This window comes from Triticum dicoccoides, chromosome 4B (genome assembly GCF_002162155.2).
Source record: "Triticum dicoccoides isolate Atlit2015 ecotype Zavitan chromosome 4B, WEW_v2.0, whole genome shotgun sequence".
NCBI classification, from domain to species: domain Eukaryota; kingdom Viridiplantae; phylum Streptophyta; class Magnoliopsida; order Poales; family Poaceae; genus Triticum; species Triticum dicoccoides.
This window is the reverse complement of record NC_041387.1, coordinates 389,735,747-389,742,271: the sequence shown is the minus strand read 5'-3', so window position 1 is coordinate 389,742,271 and position 6,525 is coordinate 389,735,747.

The following is a 6,525-nucleotide window of genomic DNA, read 5'->3' as shown; positions in this document are numbered from 1 at the left end:
GGCGGCGGTGGGCGAGACGGGGTGAGGCGGCGGGGAAGGGGGGGTATTTAAGAGGGGGGTGGTGGCTTGGGGGAGGGGCAAGGCTGCGGCGGAGTCCCAGTCGGACTCGGGGTCCGAGAGGCGGCGGCGGTCGCGCGGTCTCATGGCGGGAGACAGCGGCGCGGGGTAGACGAGCCGGCTCGGCTGGGCCTCGGCCCAGCCGAGCGCTGAAAACTTTTGTTTTAAAACAATTCTGCCGAACAGAAAATAAATCCTATAAAAATAAATAAAAATCTAAAAATGCCAAAACAAATTTTCACCGTCTAAATAAAATATTTAGAACGAGATGAACATTTTCTTGGCCCTAAAATGCAGTTTTGAAAAACGTGCAATTTTCCTAAATTCAAATAAAATAGCGAAAACTCCAAAATAAAAATCTTATTTGATTTTTAATTAAATCCTCCATATTTCTTTATTTTTGGGAAAGTCATTTTATTCCCTCTCTCATATTTTTATAATTGAAATAATTGAAGATAAAATAAATAAAATCAAATGATCCTATTTTCGAAATTTGAGAAAACTCAAATATGAATATAACGAAATCCCCAACTCTCTCCGAGGGTCCTTGAGTTGCGTAAAATTTCTCGGATAAAACCAAAAGCAATAAAATATGGTATGCAATGATGATCTAGTGTATAACATTCCAAATTGAAAATTTGGGATGTTACAATCATTGGAATATACAAGCCAAGTTCTATAATGAAAATTTCCACTAGTATATGAAAGTGGCAACATAGGAGACTCTCTATCATGAAGATCCTTTGAAGCACAAATGTGGTAAAAGGATAGTAACATTGTCCCTTCTCTGTTTTTTCTCATTTTTTTATTTTGATGGGCTTCTTTGGCCTCTTTTTTTTATTTGGGCTTCTTTGGCCTCTTTTATTTTCATAAAGTCTGGAGTCTCATCCCGACTTGTGGGGGAATCATAGTCTCCATCATCCTTTCCTCACTTGGGACAATGCTCTAATAATGAAGATCATCACACTTTTATTTACTTACAACTCAAGATTACAACTCAATACTTAGAACAAAATATGACTCTATGTGGATGCCTCCGGCGGTGTACCGGAATATGCAATGAATCAAGAGTGACATGTATGAAAGAATTATGAAGGTGGCTTTGCCACAAATACGATGTCAACTACATGATCATGCAAAAGCAATATGATAATGATGGAGCGTGTCATAATAAACGGAACGGTGGAAAGTTGCATGGCAATATATCTCGGAATGGCTATTGAAATGCCATAATAGGTAGGTATGGTGGCTGTTTTGGGGAAGGTATATGGTGGGTGTATGGTACTGGCAAAAGTTGCACGGCACAAGAGAGGCTAGCAATGGTGGAAGGGTGAGAGTGCGTATAATCCATGGACTCGACATTAGTCATAAAGAACTCATATACTTATTGCAAAAATATAGAAGTTATTGAAACAAAGTACTACGTGCATGCTCCTAGGGGGATAGATTGGTAGGAAAAGACCATCGCTCGTCCCCGACCGCCACTCAGAAGGAAGACAATTAATAAATAAATCATGCTCCAACTTCATCACATAACGGTTCACCATACGTGCTTGCTACGGGAATCACAAACTTCAACACAAGTATTCCTCAAATTCACAACTACTCAACTAGCATGACTCTAATATCACCATCCTCATATCTCAAAACAATTATCAAGCATCAAATTGATCATAGCATCCAATTCACTTTCTATGATAGTTTTTATTATACCCAACTTGGATGCCCATCATATTAGGACCAATTTTATAACCATAGCAAATACCATGCTGTTCTAATAGACTCTGAAAATAATATAAGTGAAGCATGCGAGATCAATATTTTTTACAAAATAAAACCACCGCCGTGCTCTTAAAAAGATATAAGTGAAGCACTAGAGCAAAATTATCTAGCTCAAAAGATATAAGTGAAGCACATAGAGTATTCTAATAAATTCCGAATCATGTTGTGTCTCTCTCAAAAGGTGTGTACAGCAAGGATGATTGTGGTAAAATAAAAAGCAAAGACTCATATCATACAAGACGCTCCAAGCAAAACACATATCATGTGGCAAATAAAAATATAGCTCCAAGTAAAGTTACCGATAGACGAAGACGAAAGAGGGAATGCCTTCCGGGGCATCCCCAAGCTTAGGCTTTTGGTTGTCCTTGAATTATCTTGGGGTGCCATGGGCATCCCCAATATTAGGCTCTTGTCAATCCTTATTCCATAGTCCATCAAATCTTTACCCAAAACTTGAAAACTTCACAACACAAAACTCAACAGGAAATCTCATGAGGTCTGTTAGTGCAAGAAATAAAAACCACCACTTAAGGTACTGTAATGAACTCATTCTTTATTTATATTGGTGTTAAACCTACTGTATTACAACTTCTCTATGGTTCATACCCCCCTATACTAGCCATAGATTCATCAAAATAAGCAAATAACACACGAAAAACAGAATCTGTCAAAAACAGAATAGTCTGTAGCAATCTGTAACTTTCGAATAATTATGGAACTCTAATAATCCAACATAAATAGGAATTCCTAGGAAATTTGTCTATTGATCTACTGCAAAAATAATGAACTCAAAAGTACGTTTCTGTGATTTATTAAAATTATTCTCGTGCATGCAAAAGTTTCTGTTTTTCAGCAAGATCAAATTTACTATCACCCAAGATGATCCTATTGGTTCTACTTGGCACAAACACTAATTAAAACATAAAACCACATCTAAACAAAGGCTAGATGAATTATTTATTACTAAAAAGAAGCAAAAAACAAGGAACAAAAATAAAATTGGGTTGCCTCCCAACAAGCGCTATCGTTTAATGCCCCTAGCTAGGCATAAAAGCGAGAGTAGATCTAGGTATTGCCATCTTTGGTATTCAATTCTTCAATAGAAGACTTATAACCCTTAGGAGTTTCTTTCTTTTTAGTAATTATTAAACTCCTAGGCAAGAAATCAAGAGATTCATTTGTAGCAAAAGGTTCCTTAATGATAGCGAAAAAGCTAGGGTGAACACTTATGGATTTGAGATCCGCATTTTCCTTACTAGAAGATTCACCCTTATTTTTAGGAACATACATTAATTTGGCAATTTTGGCAGGAGGAGTTGGAGTATTTTTCATGGATGAAGAGCAGCCCCTAAGTTGGTAATAATATCCTCAAGTTTAACGATTCTTGTAGAATCTTGATCTATTCTTTCGTTAACTATAGGTTCTTTATCCTTAAAACTTTTCAGAGTAACTCCAACCTTAGATCAAAATTGGGTAATTTGATTATGGATCTTTTTATCCAAATTTTCAATTAGCTCAATGCAACTTTATTTTCAATAATTTCAAGCCTTTGCATCACATGTTCTAGGGTTAAGACAGTTCCATTAACCAAGAGAGGTGGTGGACCAAACAAATCTAACATAGCATTATAAGCATCAAAAGTGTGGCTACCCAAGAAATTCCCAATGGCATCAAGGATGCATCTATTCCAAGGAGTAATGCCTACACAAAAATTGCGAAGAAGAACGGAAGTAGATTGCTTCCTAGTAGATCTATTTTGAGCATTGCAAATTCTATGCCAGGCATCTTATAGATTTTCTCCCTCCCTTTGTTTAAAATTAAGAACTTCATGAACTGGAGTACTAACGATGATAGGAGGACTAGCCATGATAAACGATCAAGCACACAAGAGGCAAGCGAAAGAGAGAGGAGAACCGGAAAGAGAGGGTGAATAAAACGGCAAGGGTGAAGTGGGGGAGAGGAAAACGAGAGGCAAATGGCAAATAATGTAATGCGAGGGAGATGATTTTGTGATGGGTACTTGGTATGTCTTGACTTGAGCGAAGACCTCCCCGGCAATGGTGCAAGAAATCCTTCTTGCCACCTCTTGAGCATTGCGTTGGTTTTCCTTTGAAGAGGAAAGGGTGATGCAACAAAGTAGCGTAAGTATTTCCCTCAGTTTTTGAGAACCAAGGTATCAATCCAGTGGGAGGCTCCACGCAAGTCCCTCGTACCTACACAAACAAACAAGAACCTCGCAACCAACGCAATAAAGGGGTTGTCAATCCCTTCACGGCCACTTGCGAAAGTGAGAGCTGATAGAGATAATAAGATAAGATAAATATTTTTGGTATTTTTATGATATAAATTGGAAAGTAAAGATTGCAAAATAAAGTTGATTGGAAACTTATATGGTGGAAGATAGACCCGGGGGCCATAGGTTTCACTAGTGGCTTCTCTCAAGATAGCATAAGTATTATGGTGGGTGAATAAATTACTATCGAGCAATTTATAGAAAAGTGCATAGTAATGAGATTATCTAGGCATGATCATGTATATAGGCATCACATCCGTGACAAGTAAACCAACTCCTGCCTGCATCTACTAATATTACTCCACACATCGACCGCTATCCAGCACGCATCTAGAGTATTAAGTTCATAAGAATAGAGTAACACATTAGGCACGATGACATGATGTAGAGGGATAAAATCAAGCAATATGATATAAACCCCATCTTTTTATCCTTGATGGCAACAATACAATACGTGCCTTGTTGTCCCTGATGTCACTGTGAAAGGACACCGCAAGATTGAACCCAAAGCTAAGCACTTCTCCCATTGCGAGAGAGATCAATCTAGTAGACCAAACCAAACTGATAATTCGAAGAGAGTTGCAAAGATAAACTTGATCATAAACCCACAATTCATCGGATCTCGACAAACACACCGCAAAAAGAGTTACATCGAATAGATCTCCAAGAAGATCGAGGAGAACATTGTATTGAGATTCAAAGAGAGCGAAGAAGCCATCTAGCTAATAACTATGGACCCGAAGGTCTATGGTAAACTACTCACAACTCATCGGAGAGGCCTTGGCGATGATGTAGAAGCCCTCCATGATCGATTCCCTCTCCGGCGGAGCGTCGCAAAAGGCTCCAAGATGGGATCTCACGGGTACAGAAGGTTGCAGCGGTGGAAATAGGGTTTCGTGGTGCTCCTAGATGTTTTCGGGGTACGTAGATATATATAGGCGAAGGAGGTCGGTCAGGGGAGCCACGATGGGCCCACGAGGGTGGGGGCGCGCCTTGCACCCTCGTGGCCGCCTCGGCTGCTTCTTGACGTCCACTCCAAGTCTCCTGGATTGCGTTTGTTTCAAAAGATCGCTCCCGAAGGTTTCATTCCGTTTGGACTCCGTTTGATATTCCTTTTCCTCGAAGCACTGAAAAGGCAAAAAACAACAATTTGGGCTGGGCCTCCAGTTAGTAGGTTAGTCCCAAAAAATGATATAAAAGTGTAAAGTAAAGCCCATAAACATCCAAAACGGGTAATATAATAGCATGGAACAATAAAAAATTATAGATACGTTGGAGACGTATCAGCTGCCAACAGGCGGAGGCGGGGCGAGCAAGAACCGCAAGCGACTCTAGCAGGCGTAGGTTTCATTAGCAGCCTCCCCGATGATATGTTGACAGTCATCATCTCCCTCCTCCCAATCAAATATGGGGCGCGGATAACCGTCATTTCCCGGCGGTGGCGCACCCTATGGAACTCCACCCCTCTCGACCACATCGACACCCACGAGCTCTACCATGGCTATCGCAAAAAGCTTGGATGAGTTCTCCAAGATCCTCGGTAGTCACCTTGGCCCAACCAGAGGCCTTAGAATGGGCAAGTTCCGTTCCAACGGCAAGGATCGAGCCAAGCTTGATGACTGGTTCCGATCCCCCACCCTAGATCAGCTCGAGGAGCTCACTTCTGATGATGGGCATATGTGCTTGCTGCCAACATCCGCGGTCCGCCTCGCACCCACCCTGCGCGTCGCCAAGTTCAGGAACTGCCATTCCCCCCGTTAATGACGCTCCCACTCTTATTCTACCACGACTAAAGCACCTCTAGCTCGTCACTGTCTGCCTCCCAAACGGTGGCATGGAGCCCCTGCTCCGTGGCTGTACTGCACTCGAGCCCCTGATCAATGAGGTGAGTAGCTTCCACATCACCTCCATCATTCTCCGGTCTATTTATGTGTGTTGCTGGTGTGTCAAGAAGACATCACAAGATGTGTACCACGGTATGGTCATTGTGGACACACTTGCACTTGAGAGATTACTTGTAGTTGATCAAGAAGGTCCAACAAGAATCAATGTCATTTCTACACCGAAATTTACAGTGGTGGGCTACTCGTCTGACAAATACTCCGAACTTGTTATTGGATCCACACTCGTTCAGGTACAACATCCGCCTTCTACCTCTCCTTCTACAAATTAACATTATTTCTAATTTTGAAGATGTATGTTAGTATGTCATCTAGAAAATGATTCCGACAAGCTTGAGCATGAAACTGCGCACAGTGAAGGTCTTGGCACTAGAATCTATTGGCCCCAACCTGGAGCAAGTTGTTAGTTTCCTGAGATGCTTTCCGTGCCTGGAGAAGATATATATCGGGGTGATGTTCCTTTCCTATTAAATGTTAACCATAAGGGAGTTC